This window comes from Triturus cristatus, chromosome 3_2, assembly GCF_964204655.1.
Source record: "Triturus cristatus chromosome 3_2, aTriCri1.1, whole genome shotgun sequence".
Taxonomy (NCBI): Eukaryota; Metazoa; Chordata; class Amphibia; order Caudata; family Salamandridae; genus Triturus; species Triturus cristatus.
In genome coordinates this window covers 288,833,457-288,850,584 of record NC_140584.1, presented here as the reverse complement: position 1 = coordinate 288,850,584, position 17,128 = coordinate 288,833,457, and the positions used below count along the sequence as shown (strand labels likewise).

Here is a 17,128-nt window from a genome sequence, read left to right as displayed (position 1 = left end):
GTCTCAGCTTATCAGGTACGCCCTTTGGCCTTCAGGCAACTGTTCCCATTAACTTTAGGCTCTTTTTCACCTCCTTTTGCTCTTTTCCGACTCCCGGTGTCTGGCGCTCCCGTCCCGTAGTTGCTCTACCACCCAGAATGTTCACTGCCAGAGCGCCCCATGGATTAATCAAAAGGCAGAATCCATGCATCTACTAAATGTCATTGCTCTCCGAAGCAGTCGCTGCTCGCCTCCCGCCAACCGTCTCTCACAGGGGGGGCCCGCAGCTCGCCAAATGCTGGCTCAGTTACTGCTCTTTCACCTGAGGACCTTCACCGCGTTGGTTGGCTATACCCTGGCTCCGGGGGGGTGGGGCACCGTTTGGTAGATTTCCGTTGGCCTCGCGATGTTGTTTCCTCAGCTGGAGAACAGTTGCCCCTCGAGGTGTATGCGTCCGGTGAGGCACCAGGTCCCGGTCGCGTCTGCAAGGCTTGGGCACCACCTACCGGGGTCTCTCTCTACTGCGCCACCACTGCGCTCCAGGGGGTTCCACCAGGGATTGTAGGGCCGTTGGCCCACTCTGATCTTAGCTGCCCAGGGTGAGACGGCCAGGGGACACGCCAGGCCCCCGCCCACTGGCATCAGGTCTGGGCTCCTCTTGCGTCTCTCCCCGGTACCTCGTCCGTAAACTCTGTTGTTCCGTCGAGGAGGCTGCACAGTTTTCTCAGCTGCGGCCGCAGTCTCTATGCTTTCACTGCGCCGTAGCCCGCTCACGCATTCCAGGTCGTTTTGGCTCCTCCGGACGAGCGTAGATTTCCTCAGGGCCGCAGTCCATCACACTGGCTGGAGGCACGACAATCGCGCTGTTGGGTCAGTATATGGGCCGCTATCTCATGCCCCTGACGTTCCGGTGTACTGTCTGGGCATTTATATTGCTGTAGTGTACGGCTGGTTGGACGCATTTACAGGTTTCAGGGATCCAGTCGACGGAGCTCTGCAAAGACTCCACCATTGCCTTCGGCGCTGAAACCTCAACCCAGTAATGGTGATTTTTTTAATGGAACTAAAGAAAATAAGTGTGTTTAGAGTCATTTCCCTGCCTGAAATCGGTCAAAATTAGAAGCTTCTGTGTAGGCGGAAAAATCTGTAAAAATTGCAATTTTAATCACTGTGAGGCAAGTGGTTATACTACATTAAGCATGATCCAATTGACATTTTGAATCATTTTTTGTACAGTCCAAAAAATCTATTTAATGATGAAAAACGATGACCCCGATCTTTTCTCCAGATGGTCAGTAATGGTGAAATTTGAATGTTTAATATTTTGACTGTTAGATGTGAATTTTCACTTTTGGAAGTAAAATATGTGTGCTTAGTCATTTTCCATCCCGATATCGGTCAAAATAGAAGCTGCTGAGTAAGCAGTAAAGTCTGTAAAAATGGCAATTTTGGTCACTGTGAGGCTTTAAAAGTGGTTATTCTACATTAGGCATGATCCAATTGACATTTTGAATCATTTTTAGTATAGTCAAAAAAATATATTTTATGATAAACGATGACCCCGACCTTACAAACTTTCTCCAGATGGTCCGTAATGGTAATTTTTAATGTTTAATCTTTTGACCGTAAATGACTATGGGATGTGAATTATCACTTTTGGTGCTAATTTAAGTGTGTTTAGAGTCATTTTCCAGCCTGAAATCGGTCAAAATAGGAGCTTCTGAGTACGTGCAAATGTCTCTAAAAATGGCAATTTTAACCACTGTGAGGCTTTAAAAAGTGGTTATTCAACATGAAGAAAGATCCAATTGACATTTTGAATAATTTTTTTTACAGTCCTACAAATCAATAGTCTGATAAACTATGACCCTGCACATGTAGAAATTTCTCCAGATTGTCAGTAATGGTGATTTTTGAATATTTAATATTTTGACTGTAAATGACTGTTGGATGTGAATTATCTCTTTTGGAACAAAAATATGTGTGTTTAAAGTCATTTCCCTGTCTGAAATCAGTCGAAATAGAATCTACTGAGTAGGAGAAAAAGTCTGTAAAAAATGTCAATTTTGGTCACTTTTAGGCTTTAAAAATTGACTATTCAACATGAGGCTCGATCCAATTGACATTTTAAATCATTTTTTTTACAGTCGAAAAAATCTATATTCTGATGGAAAATGACCCGGACCTGTCAACTTTCTCCAGGTGGTCAGTAATGCTGATTCTTTATAATATAATCTTTTGATTGTAAATGACTATTGGATGTGAATTATCACTTTTGGTGCTAATATAAGTGTATTTATAGCCATTTCTCTGCCAGAAATCAGTCAAAAAAGAATCTTCGGAGTAGAAGGAAAAGTCTGTAAAAATGACAATATTGGTCACTGTGAGGCTGATGCAAGTGTTTATTCTACATTAGGCATGATGTAATTGACATTTTGAATACTTTTTTTGTATAGTCTAAAAATCTATTTTCTGATTAAAAACGACCCCGGACCTTTACGAACTTTATCTAAATGGTCAGTAATGGTAATTTTGAATGTTTCATCTTTTAACCGTAAATGACTATTGGATGTGAATTCTCACTTTTGGAACTAAAATAAGTGTGTTTAGAGTCATTTCCCTGCGTGAAATCGGTAAAAATAGTAGCTTCTGAGTAGGTGGAAAAGTCTGTAAAAATGGCAATTGTAATCCCAGTGGTTCTTTAAAAAGTGGTTATTCAACATGAGGGACGATCCAATTGACGTTTTGAATCAATTTTTTACCGTCCAAGAAAATCAATTTTCGGATGAAAAACAATTACCCTGGACCAGTCAAACTTTGTCCAGATTGTCAGTAATGGTGATTTTTGAATGTTTAATATTTTGACTGTAAATGACTGTTGGATGTTGTGATGGATCATCACTTTTGGAACTAAAATATGTGTGTTTAGAGTAATTTCCTTGCCTGAAGTCGGTCAAAATAGAATCTTCTGAGTAGGAGAAGTCTATAAAAATTGTGATTTTAGTCACTGTGAGGCCTAAAAAAGTGGTTATTCAACATTAGGCATGATCCAATTGACATTTTGAATCATTTTTTGTACAGTCCACAAAAACAATTACCTGATGAAAAACGATGACCCGGACCTTACGAACTTTCTCCAGACAGTCAGTAATGGTGATTTTTGAATGCTTAATAGTGTGACTGTAAATGACTGTTGGATGTGAATTATCACTTTTGGAATTAAAATACATGTGTTCGAGGGCGTGGCCAAGATGGCGACCTGAGCAGTTCCAGGACTTCGAGGCTCCTCGCAGCCGGGCACCTTGTCCAGCCAAACTCTTCCGAAAATCCTCCCGTTGTGCCCCGCAGGCAGCGGTACGATGAACGGGAGTACAGTGCCCACCCCGGGAGTGATTTTGAGCAAGGAATACCTCCGATCGCCACTCTCCAAGGTACGGCAGTTGGTTGGCGGAAATGGCGCCCAGGCTGGGAGCCCCGCAGTGCGGAGGAGCGGGGGGAGAAAGACATGGCCCCTAGCCAAAGGGGGCTCTGCCTGATCTGATGGCGGCACACGGAGGCAGCGCCCAGTGAATCGATGTGGGAGTGCTCGCGGTGAAGATGGAGGTAACGCAGCAGCAGGCAGTGGCGCAGGGGGAGACAGTGGGCCTCGCCTGGGCTGTGGCGTGCAATTCAGGACGCGGCTTGCAGGCCCACTTGGGCACGCGCCCAACGCTCGAGGCGGAAAGCCGAGAAGAAGTGGTGTACAGTGCCCCCACCCATGAGGCTCAGGAGGAGAGGCGATCGGCTCTGGGGGGGGGGCGTCGCCATCAGCAAACAGCCACTCTCTCAGCTCCCAGACCCCAGGCCACGCGGGCGGTGAACACCAAGGCCACAAACTACCTGGAGCGCCAAGCGGCAATGGCGGCCAGCAAACTCCCCCTTTTGAGCACAGCCGCAGCCTTGGGGCCAACAAATCCAAGGGAACACACAAAGCCCGCAGGTGCACGCATGGCACGGCTCATACGCCCGGGCTGATAGCCACATAAACGGAGCCACGACAGAGCAGGGGTAGGGCAGAAGCGCACATGCGAGCGGTCGCATCCTTTCACAGCGGAGGCAGCAGCAGACACGGGGCTGTCTGGTCCACTGAAGAGGAACCACCCACGAAGGCCACAGAAACCCGAGACGGTGGGGGGAGGCCCACACTCGGTCAGCAGTGGACTTTCAGAGTAGAGAACTAAGACCGACCTGTACATGCCCTGGTGCGGAGCAGCAACAGAGGATCTTACCCATCTGAGGGCACAAGGGGGATAATGTTTTGTGTATTAGGGGCCCACCACTGCCCACACAAGGTTAACCCCCCGAGCAACCAAGGACTGCGCGACAAACACTGGGATCTGGGCCACAGCCACTGCACGAGAAAGGACTCCGGTGACAAGGGGGAGACAGATGCCGGGGCTTGCCTGGAGGTTGTCTTTGCGGTCTGGCAGCAAGGCATGCTAGCCGGACTGGGGGGAAAAGTCTCATCAGCCAGGAAAAGTTGCACAGCCAGCACATACCCCTGAGCCCTAAGAAGCACTGCAATGCGGAACGCAGCTGCGAGTGTCCATAGAGAACCCCCCAAAACAGCTAAGTACTCAACATGGACTGGAAGGGTGGAAGAACCCCATTGAAACGCATCGACGCAGGCCCAGCATCCGTTTGCCTTGAATCACATCCAGGGGTGCCCACTCGTAACACACGTGCTGACCAGTGCAGAGACTCCTAACCGGCGAACGGAAGACCCCGCTATGTCTACTGCGAAGAAGAGAGGGGAGTGATCGCTAAAAGAAATGCTCACTAAAGGCTCTACGACGGGGAAAAAGGAGGTTGTGCCTCCCTAGCCCCTAAACCACAGGCAGAACAAGAAAATGGGGAGGTGCCAATAGCTCGGGCATTTCTTGAATCGCTCTTTAACACCCTACAAGAGGATTTTCAAATGCTCAAACATGAAGTGGCAAGTGAGGTGAAAGAGATACGCCGAGATGTGGACGAGCTCGGGGAACGGGTGGCCGCCATAGAAGACGGTGTACAATCCAAAAGCGAGGAGATAGAGCACCTACAACAGGAACTCATACGCCTAAAAGACCAACAGGTGGACTTGCAGGCCCACATGGAGGACCTTGAAAATTGGTCAAGGCGTAACAACATCCGCGTCAGGGGGGTTTCGCCTAAAGAAGAAGGAGCAGATATCGTCCGATACTTACAGGGCATGTTCCGAGAGATCCTGGGAGAGGCCTCTGATTTTGACATTCGCTTTGACCGAGCGCACCGGGTGGGCATAGCGAGACGGGCGACAGCCCCTCCACCAGACATTTTAGCCTTCGTACCCGACTTTCCGCTCAAGGACCGCATACTATGCGAAGCCAGGTTGAAACAACGCCTCCAGTATCAAGGCAACTCTATAGCACTCTATCAAGATCTGGCCTTCATTACCCTGTAAAAGAGAAAAGCATTCGCGGAAGTGACAATGTTTTTAAAAGGGAAAGGAGTGCCTTATGTGGGAAGTTGGCCTGATATGTAGTGCTCACTATTCTAGTGATCACTGTGTATCATTCCAAACAACCCTTATTGATGATTGGTTGTAAGTCAACCTTATAGACCAGCTATCCTAGTAGCGTGGATACGAGCAGTCTTAGGCTAAACTCTAGAGGGCGTGTTAAGCCAGCTGTTTACCATCACATATACCCCTTGAACACCAAGTGAAAGGACACCACACAAGTTGTTATGAAAATAAAGGATATTTATTTATAACAAGACTACCCTGGCTCTTTATGAGTCAGGGAGCTAAGCACAATACAAAACTCTTAGGAGAATACTTCTGGTTGCACGATTTACACAAATGCCCGAGGGCACGGAACCATTACACTGTAAGTGGAAGGGGAGAAGTTAGAAAGTCTAAAGTTACTGATTCCGGAGTGATCCGATCAGTGGGACTAAACGAAAAAGGAACTGGACACTTGTAAAGCGAACCTGCGATGGAGCACCGAAATGCTCGAGTTACCTAGCCCAGAGGCTGCGGCTGTGGAAGGTTCGGCAAGATGTCGGAAGTCCTCGTTGCAGTTTCAGGAGCCTGAAAGAAGAGTTGCTGGCAGGCGACCAGTGTCGATGTTCAGCGAGATCCAAGCCTGGATCGGTGATGAAGGAAACCTGAAAGCAGAGGGGACTCAGTTCTCAACCGCTAGCCAGCGATCGTGTGGGTACCAGGAAGGTACCGGCTGAAGTCACCTCGACCAGGTGAGTGGATGACGTCGGACTCGGCTGTTCCTCGGACCAGGAGGCGCGGCGGCGACCAGGATGGAGGGCGAGCTGTCCCACGCAGGTGTCTGCTGTCGATGATGCTGGGCCCAGGAACGGGGCAGCGGATCTTGGCAGTGGCAAGCCCACGCGGTGGAGTCAAGATGGCGTCTGGAGTGGACCAGGAGGGTCCGTGGTACTCCTCTGTTGAAGGGGAGCAAGAGCCAGTCTGGAGCAACCAGACTAGTGATGAAACAAACGTGGTGCGTCGTGAAGAGGGCCACAAGCCGGTCGGCAAGTGGTCGAACAACGCGGTGAACAGCAAGGAGCGGAAGGGCCCCCACGCAGATCTCGGGGATGCTGGGGAGGCAGACTTCGGTGCTGGAGCTGCTCTGGGTTAGGGCTTCTCAAACTCTAGGTGCACTCACTCGAGGGTCCCTCAGTGGGCGTGCTAGATAAGCGTCGTGCAGGTTCTGAAGATGGCCGGTCCCGCAGGTCTCGTCACACCTACGACTCTCAGCTGGGCTGATGAGGTAGGTAAAAGGTCGGAGATGGCAGGGACTCGGGTCTCGTCGAGCTGGGCAGTCTTGATCCGTAGGAGAGACTTACAGCAAACCGCAAGCGCTTAGGTGGTGCCTGCTGGTGCAGGGTGGCTACTCCTTAGCCACAAGGGAGAGTCTTCAGAAATAGTCAAGAGTTCCTTTCGTGGAAAGTAGTTCAAGATTCAGAATTATCCAATTTGGGAAGGGGACTCGCTCCTACCTTTATTCTAAGAAAAAAGGGGCTGGCCCGTGACTAGGTTCTACCTATGGGTGGAGCCAGGAGGGGGGTGGTTACACCCCTCTCCTTTGTCCGGCTTCGCCCCAGCTCAGGGGCTGGTGTGCCCCTGAAACTGGTTTGAGCCGGGCTATGCACAGTGAGCACCGGGGTGCCACTGGCAATCACCTTCCTTTCAGCCCTGCCTACCTGGGATACACAAACCCTGTCTGGGATGGTGCTAACACCGCCCTCGACAGGAAACCCTTTGTCCAAGCTCCCCTCGCTGGAAGGTCTCCCAGCAGCAGGAGGTCAGACTTGTGTCTGGTGGCAGCATCCATTTTGTGATGCTGAGGCTTGAGTCAACTTTAACCGGGGTTCAAGGTTACTTCCATGTCGTGCCCCTCTAAAAGAGGGGAAGGCTAACCCCGTCGCCAGAACTGGAGAGGGGTTCATATTCCAATTCGTATGACACCTTACTCGACATGTGTAGGTGATGCGATGCCAAAGTTAGCAAATAACCGCGAGGATTATAATGCATTTAAAAGTAGTTGGCCCGCGTCACCGTGGAACGGCTATTAGGACTTGGTTCCGCAAGCCGTCGACGGGCTCAGCTCGCGCCAGAGCACCGTCCCACATGATTCCCTGCACTCTGCCTTCAGGATTGATAAGGCCTGCCATAGGAGTGACTGATAGGAATCCATGTGTCCATCTTAGGGTTAGGTGTAGGAATACTACACCTATAGCAACGGGTGATTACACCACGTTGCCCCAGCTGTCGTGCAGCCAGTTGTGTCAGATTTGGGCGGCCATTCCAGGGGTGGCATAATACATGCTGCAGCCCCTGGTAGGCCCTGGGTACACCGATGCCCTGGATACCTGTGGTATGCTGAGACAGGGACTGACAAGGCGGCCCAGTTCCAATTGGTGGATGCACCTAATGTACATGTGTTTAATTTCGAGAGAGAACAGCTAGGCTGTGGGTCTGATTGGCAGGCCCACAGCCGGGGAAGTCATAAACCAATGAAGCAAAAGCAAAAATCTGGGTGATCATAGGATTGCAGACCCTACTCTCCTACACCTTATTCATGGGGTCATCCCTTCCGCTTGATTTTCAAATGGAATGGCACGCTGCATCAAATGTACTCTCTTCAGGAAGCACAGGCGCTCCTTGGCCTAGAACAGCGAAGCAAAGACGTGTCACCTAGCCACACACAGCAGTCTTTAGGGGGAGGATGGCAGAGAGTGGGCCGCAGGAGCTTGCCTCTGGTGCAATCACGACCGGATCTTGCTACCTTGATGCAAGAAAGGACAGCGGCCCTAGAAGCGGTGTCACGGGATACTGCATCGCCAGACAAACTTTAACTGGCATGGGGGACACAAATGCATTGAACTAACGCTGGCTGGGGGGGCTGGGGTGGGGGGCCGGGTCGCCTGGTTCACACGTTCACCCTATCTTTCTTCTTCCCCACATGCCCGCATTTGGGACTGACGGGCATTGGACTATGGTAAAACGTAGGAGTTGTTTATTTGGGGTTAGGGAGGGAGAATGGGGGTTTCCGGAAGCTAGGGTGGAGGGGGAGAACACGCAAGTTGTTGGGGCTTGGGCGGTGGGGAGGGGGAACTGTTGTGCAGAGGGGGAGGGGCATGGATGGGGACCTGCATCAATGCTGGACAGCACCTCGACACAGGGAGTTGGGCACACCAACACAGCGGGCAGACTTCCAGCGACACAGCAGACATTACCCAGGCGCGCGCCATGTCACGACATAGCCTTCAGGTGATCACGCCCAATGTGAAAGGGTTAAATAACCCCGTTAAAAAGCGAGCTATCTTGTCTTATCTAGAGAACTCCGGAGCCTCGATGTGCCTTCTACAAGAAATGCATCTTCTCTTCGGAGATTGGCATAGAATGAGGTGCCGCGCTTTCCCCCAACAATTTTACTCCTCTACAACAGACAAGAAGGCGGGGTTAGCTATATTATTTGCCAGACACTTCCGGGGCAAAGTGGGAGATGGTGGCAGAGATCAAAGACCGACTACTGGTGGTGGGGTCCCTGTATGCCCCCAACTCAAGTCAAGAGAACTTCCTCAAAGGAGCCATGTCAAAGATTCTTAGCACCCAAGAAAGGCAGTTACTAGTAGGCGGCGATCTCATGCTGGTCATGGACCCCGAGAAACATAGGTCAGGTCAACGCTATGGACAACCGGGGGCACTATCGACAGATGGGAAGGAATGGCTGGGACACAGGGGGTTGGTAGACATGTGGAGGGAGGCCCACCCCCGGAACACACAGTTCTCCTTTTACTCCCATGCGCATCGCACATATGCCAGACTAGACCGCTTTATTGGGTTTTCAGAGTTAAACGCACTAGTAACTTCAGGGGAAATCACCCCAGCGTCACTTTCTGACCACGACGCGGTAATGGTGACACTCGAAGTTCCCCCAACACACAGACTGAAAGGGAGGTGGAGACTACAGGAGAACTTGCTTCAACGCGAAGGGGTATCCAAACAGATAAACAAATTCATCACTGACTATCTCGAAAGGAATGGCAACCCAGATATATGTATGGCAGCACTATGGGTGGCCCTCAAGGCAGTGGTGAGGGGCAAACTAATAGCCATTTCCGCTGCAGAGGCGCGAGAACGAAAAGAAAAGAGACTCACTCACGGCAAAGGTAGTCGAGAGTACACAGTCGTACAGGCACCCCTAGGGTATGGCGCCAATTGAAGGCAGCCAGAGCTCAGTTGGCCAGCTTGGACTTTTTGCAGAACTGAATACGCGGCCCTGCGGCTCAAACATACATATTATATAGAGGGAGATAAAACAGGACGCCTCCTAGCAAGTAAGCTTAGAGCCCGCACCCAGCGTTCTAAAATCACGGCCCTTCATACTACCATGGGAGAGAAGGTGGAACACGATACCCAGATAGCGGAAGCCTTCTGGGATTTCTATAGCTCATTATATAGTAAAGATGCGCAATTAGAGGTCGATGGTGGGTCGTATCTCCAACGAGCTGCGTCAACAGCTCTGAGCGCGACAGGGGCGTAAGCGCTAGATGCACCAATCGGGATCAACTAAGTGGTAGGTGCAATTTTTTGTCTTAAGCCTCTGAAATCACCAGGGCCAGATGGCTTCTCTGCCGGATATTATAAAATGTTCTGCCCACTCCTTGCCCCAGTCCTTACCCGCCTTTTTAATTCCTTTCAGGGCCCTGGATCTATTCCCCCGGACATGCTCGCGGCAGATATCGTTCTTCCCAAACCTGGGAAAGACGTCACCCAATGCGCCTCCTTCCGGCCGATTTCCCTACTCAGTCTGGACCTGAAGTTATTTACAGGGGTTCTTGCGGCCAGACTCTGTCCACGAATGCCTGGTATTATCGAACCGGACCAGTCAGTCTTTATTCCAAATAGACAGTGCAGTAACAACACCAAACACATCCTGCTCCTTATTGACAAAGCCCATCGCACCAAGATGGATGCCTTACTGCTGTGGATAGACGCCGAAAAGGCATTCGACAGGGTAGACTGGGGCTTCTTGGACACAATGTTGGCGCACTTTGGTATTTGAGATCGGTTCAGGGCGTGGGTTGCGAGCTGCTACGACAAGCCCCAAGCCACAATCCGGGTGAATGGGACAATTTCGCAGCCCTTCGGCATCCAGCGGGACACGAGGCAGGGATGCCCACTGTTGCCCCTACTTTTCGCGCTCTACGTTGAGCCCCTAGCACAAAGGATACGAGATAACCCGGATGTCCTTGGCATTACCTTCGGCGGAGGAAGGCACACAATCAGTCTGTATGCGGAATATATTTTGGCGACTCGAGCGCTCGGTGCCTGCTTTCCTTCAGAAATTGACTACATTCGGCAGCGTGTCCGGCTTCAAAATAAATATGGGGAAGTCGATGATCCTACCTTTAGGGTGTAATAAGGACCTACCTGAAAGTGCACACAGGTGCCCCCCCCGTACGAAGGATGGTTAGGCATTCCTAATTTTATGGAATACTTTCGGGAGACACAACTCAGATACATGGTCGAGTGGAGTAGACCAGAGTCCGAGAAGAGGTGGCTGTTTCAGGACAGGGCGCTGGCGCAGATATCACTCTGGAAAGTGCCCTTTCTCACATGGCCTGATAGACCTCTGAACCTAGACGGCTCCCCAATTACACGCACTGTGTTGCGGGTGTGGGACACGGTTGTGATCAAATGTGGACTCACCTCCTTTCATTCACCATTAATGCCCTTGTTCAGCAAACCGGACTTTCCACTGGGGCTAGAGGAACAGGCGTTCCCGCAGTGGAGGGCCTTGAAGTGCAAGTCAGCAGGACATTTATTTGACCTATAAGGGATCCTCAAGTTCTCAGACATGTCACATATTCACGATATTAAGGAACTGAAACGTTTCCAATACTTCCAAATTCGTCATTGGCTCCTACACCCGGAGGTGCGCCCAAAGGTCGGTAAAAAACTAACAACCTATGAGAAATGGCTCATAACCAAAACCTCAGACCGAAAGATGATTTCTGAACTATATAGAATGCGACGACCCTCTGCGGTGCCAGGGTCCTTGGATGGGCAGAGGTGCTGGGCAAAGGAACTCGGTAGAGACCTATCGGAGAAGGAATGGCATGATATTTACTTCAAAGCAAACCACACGGCCAGAAACGCAGCAAGCAGCAGTTAAGGTTGCAACCTACTGGTACTTGACAGTGACACCTGCCAGACTTCATAAGGGAAATCCTGATCGTAGCCCGACATGTTGGAGAGGCTGTGGCGAGGAGGATACGCTGACCCACTTACTCTGGAACTGTAATGAAGTGACAGGATACTGGACCACGGTCCTAGACGACATTGACAAACAATTTGATACCGAAATACCTTGCTTTCCTGCCTATACCTTACTGGGGCTTCCCAACTCGCTTACCTTTCCACTGAAGTCTGTTAGGTCGAAACAAATGGGCCTGGCAGTGGGAGCAGCAGTTCAACTCATTCTTTCTCTATGGGGCACGCGAAATCGGCCGACACACACGGGATGGCTACACAAACTCTGGTACACCATTGGAATGGAGAGAATACAAGCCAACCTTGCATGCTCAACAGACTCATTCAAGACTATATGGCGCCCTCTACTATCTCTACTAGCATTGGAATTCAACGAAATAACATGCCCGAAATACCTTCGCCTTTTTCGTCTCACAGATACTTAACGAGCATTGGCGGCCCCCTAAGGTACGACACGAATTAGGACTCACGTAACATCCTAACAGGATACAGATGCAGCACACCGGTCCCTGGGGGGGGGTGGAGTGGTTAGGGGTTTTGGTTATGTTGGGCCTTGCGTACTACCTATCTCGATGGGGCTCATACCCCACTCTGCCAGCTTGGGCAGAACATTCACTACAGAACCATGTTTTGGTCCTCATAGAAGTGAAGTGGCGGGGCTGGCTCCGGGAGAGGGGGGATCCAGTTGCCGAAAAGTGGAATAATTTGCTGTATGTAATGTGCGTATTTTGTTGCCTGAAAATCATTAAGACAAAGTTAAACCTAAAATACATGTGTTTAGAGCCATTTCCCTGCCTGAAATTGGTCAAAATAGAGTCTTCCGAGTAGGAGGAAAAGTCTGTAAACATGGCGATTTGATGACCCTGGACCTGTCGAACTTTCTCCAGATTGTCAGTAATGTTCAGTATAGCAGTCTCCCTGCTGCAGCCTTCCCTAAACCCAGATTCAACTGATGTGAATTTTCACTTTGGAACTAAAATGAGTGTGTTTAGAGTCATTTCCCTGCCCGAAATTGGTCAAAATAGAAGCTTCTGAGCAGACCTTACTCCTGTAGACATTGACTAATTGCTGTCAAATCCCTACTGTAGGTCTGTTCCTAGAATGGTCAAGTTGGGCTTGGAAGATTTTTCTTTAAAGATTTTGTTTTTGTATTAAAAGTATTCAGCTCCGAGGATCGGGAGCATGGTGAGGGAGGGTAGTTGTCTCCAATATAATCCCTCCATTCAGAGCTGTCTCCTCTCATTGTTAATGTCTGTATTAAACCAGGGTCTTGAAGTAATACTCCTTGATTTCTTGAGTTTCCGAGACACAACTGTATCAAGGAGTTCTGCCATTTTTGTGTTGTAGTGGGCAGTGAGGTCATTTGCAGAGGTGAGTTCTGGTGGAGGTAATATTTGTGAGCAGACTCGTGCCTCTAACTCAACCTGGGGAATTTGATATGTGTTTCTCATCCAGCGCTTGGATTGGATAGTTTGGGGGAGGTTCTTAGGTTGGATGGCATTGAGATCGAAAAGGATTAGGTGGTGGTCAGTCCAGTCGGTGTTATGTTTGGAAATGATTGCTTCAAGGGTAGAGCCCTTGTCATGAGTTGGTTTATTGTAGTGTTGGATGATATCATTTGCTTTGAGGAGGGTGTATATTGTTTGTACTAGTCGATCATCAGCATTGTTCAGGGGCAGCTTTAGATCTCCTACTATAATGTTTGTGCTACCTTTAAAGGAGTTTTGGGATATGAGAATTGATAAGTCTTCAAGGAATTAGGGGGCAGATTTACAAGCCCCTTGCGCCTCTTTGCGCTGCTATTCCATCACTTTTTTTGACGCAATGGCTTTGCAAACAATGCAGTCAATTTACAACGTGACGGATCTAGGGAGATGCATCACTTTGTAAAGCCCTGCGTCATATTATACCTGCAACAGTTATAATGTATGCAGGGTGGGCCTTCCGATGCTAAAAGCCATGTAGAACTGACACAGTCACGGCATCACTCTATGCCTTCACTGCCTCAAAATCCCTAGGCCTGCTCAGATAAGGCGTATGGAATGAAGCAGGGTTTTTTGAATGGGACTCACTTGACTGTTATGACGCATTGCTGGAGTTGCGTCACTTTCATGAGCAACTCCAGTAATGCGTCACTTTTGGGCCAACAGATGCGTCCGAATTTCTGACGTAGCTGTTAATCATTGCCCCATTGAGCACTGTATTGTAAATACATCGCATCCATGGTGTGGCGCAAGGGCATTTGGCACTGGCGCAAGGAAACTGACGCATCTATTCAGATGCGTCAGTTCCTTGTAAATCTGCCCCTGTGAGTTTTCCCCTAGAGGGTGATAGATAACATAAAATTCAATGGGGTTGGAGCCTTTAGAGGAGAGCTGGGCAACCAAGTGATCTAAACTAGAGTATTTGGTAATGCAGAGGGGAGTTGAGCAAAGATCGTTTTTGTGTATGATGGCTTATCCCCCCAACGCGATTCTTCAGGTTCCAGCGAATCATTGAGATGCCCGGAGGGGACAGGAGGTCCGTGACTGGGGATGAGTGGTCATTCAGCCAAGTTTCAGTTATAAAGCAGATGTCAATTTTGTTCCCTAGGATAGTTTCAGCTATATTCGTGGCATGCTTGACTGCTAACGAGCAGTTTAGTAACATACAGCTAAGGGAGGGTGGTGATTTTTGACCAGGCTGACTGGATTGGATGATACTTCATTGGTCCAGAGGTCTAGGGGAGCGAGTGGTGTTCCGGCTCCTAGTCATGCCAAGAATGACTGGGATCTTGTGGTGGGAGGGCTGGGTAGGAGCATTGTCATATGTGTAGCTCATCACCTCGGCTTCTCGCTATGACAGTCCAGTAGCGGTGCATCTCGTAATGAGGTGGTGATGAATATAGGAGCTAGTTTGGTTAGGTGCGAGGGATAGGGGGGGTCAGAGTGTGTGTTTGGGGCAGGATCGGTATTCACTGTGTATGCGTGAGGTTGGAACAGGATATTCTTAGTCTTTGCTTCCTTGCACAGTGATAAAATTTCATGCAGAATTGTATTGATTGTGTGTTCTGGATGTACTATGCACTATCATAGGGATCACTTTAGAGACTATTGAATCAATGGAGAGGAGTGGAGTATAATGGGGCTTGTCAGGGTCTGAAGAGGAGGCTTGGGTTGAACCCAGTCTGCTGAGGATGATGAACTGAGAGGATTCAGGCACAATCGATACGTTAGGCTGGGTAGTAGCGATGTGCCCTGGAGATGGGGAAAGTAGTTTCGGTAACAAGACTGAGGCTTTAGGGAGTCTGGTTGTGGGCGAGGCTGTGGGAGTTGTGGAGGTGGAGACAGAGAGAAGGGTATTGGGAGTTGAAGGTTCGGCAGGTAGAGAAGGAGGTGCATGGGTGCGTTCTCCGGGATGAGGTGGAGGGGCGTCTGTGGGAGCGGATGGCATTGAGGTGCAGAGGAGAGGGAGGTGTTGATCTAAAATGGATGGGTTTTGGTCAGAGGCTTAGATTAAGATGAGCCCATTTTTGTAAATGGGTATGGATACTATCCTGTTAAAGTTCTGGAAAGGGGTTATAGTTAGTTTAGATCCATTAGGGATGTTAGTACCATTTGTAAAGCGAAGGTGTCAAAAGAAATTCTCTCTCCATTTGGTGGGTCTCTTAGTGTGGAAAATAAAGTCCGTTTTAAGGCCTCCATGTGTTGGACTGTGGAAGATGTCCGTTACTATTTCTGGATGCTTTTTGGGTATGTTGAATTTGAAGTTTTTAGAAGCACTTTTGCAGAGGTTTCATGGGACTTTGATGCAATATGAGTTGGGGGCCGTATCTTTCCATGACTGTGTTGCGGTGGGACATTGACCCAAAAGTAGGCACCCCAATCTAGGTATGAAGGATTGAGTTTGCTTCTGGGGCCCCACTGAGGTAGGCTTTGAGTGGCTCTCTTAGGCTTCAGTTGAGTTGTGGGGTGGTCTTTCAGCTAGAGTGTGTAGGAGTACTGCATGCAGTTGAGCTTAGATTGGAGACAACCTAAACCATGATGGCCACCAAATCGGTAGGTGGGCAATGGGCTTGGGACATCATGCGTAGGGAAACCTAGGTTCAGGGACATAACAGATACTCAGTACAAGTGTCCTCCAAATATGTCTTTGCTAAGTGTGTTTTCTCCCATTGAATTCAATGGTGAACAATTGACTGTTTTTATTGCATTTCTTTCCAGATGCCTTAAAATTCACAAGTACAGTTGCTTTCAAGATACAAAGTTCACTTTGGTGTCTAAATTTCTGTAAAAATATGATCTAGGTTTGTAAATTGGAGTCCAGATTTCTTTTGTGTCATGTCATTTACTTATTGTCAATTTTGGTACTGTGCAATGCTTAACACATGTAACTATGAGTGTGTCTGACTGCTCTGTGCCACATTACCAGGACTTTGTTGGGAGGGTGAGAGATAAGTGGTTCGTGGTTTATCCACAAAGGAGGGGCTTCAGGGCTGTGGATTAGGTCAGAGGCTTCTTTTTTTTTTTTATTATCCCAGTTAGCGGATTGGCCTCTAGGTGAAGCTCAATGTCCGTGGTTAGATAATGGCCTTCTCTTCATATTCCTGGAATTAGGGCAGCGCTGGAGCCGAGGTCCTTTCGTTGTATTTGGGATTGTAGGTTCTACTTAGTATGAAGGAGGATAAAAAGGGAATTGGAATGAAGATTGTTGCCCTGGTGGGGGAGGGGGCTGTTGTGGGAATCTGGTCGACCAACAACCAGGGCAGCAAGCGACCAGATTTAAAATGCGGGTGAGCTGGAATGCTTTTCTCCTTGCAGTCTCAAAAATGTGACACAGAACAGTTCACTGCATATTACCCTGACATTTTCCAACCGGATGGTGCCTCACCGCAGCGCTCTCATGCTCCCATGATTGCCTCGCCAATGTTTGTTGAGAAATGCTTTCCTAACTCGGTAGTTCTCACTGTGAGAAATGCCCTGAACGCAAGCGCTGCAGATGTGGACTTAGTTTGTATCTGATTATGACCATCTGTAAGCAGCAGTCAGCGCTAAAGTTCAGGCTCTCTCTTCTTCTTTAACCCCACCATTTCAGGAGCCTAATTGTCTAGATGAAACGTGTCATTGTAGACACGGGTACTTGAGGGATCGATCCAGGACGGACAGGATGCTGCTTACTTTAACGGATTCATATGCAGCCCAGCAAAGTCCATTTCTGTCACTGTTGCTGCCCCGTTGCATGAGAAGATATCGTATAGGCAAGGGGGATCATATCGAGTGCGGCACAACTGAACTCAGGTAGCCTTGGCGCAGCGGCGATGTCGTGGTCCCCTCCAGTACAAGGACTGGGGGTTGAGGTCAGTGGGTGCCA

General features: G+C 49.1%; 1 long non-coding RNA gene across 1 annotated transcript in view; it reads left to right on the top strand.

The window, feature by feature from the left end:
* LOC146857171 (uncharacterized) overlaps positions 1–17,128 on the top strand; it is a 36,001-nt gene that overhangs the window by 9,318 nt on the left and 9,555 nt on the right. The window contains exon 2 of the long non-coding RNA XR_014979865.1: positions 2,127–2,184. This is a non-coding gene — a long non-coding RNA (uncharacterized LOC146857171). The remainder of the gene's footprint in view (positions 1–2,126; positions 2,185–17,128) is intronic.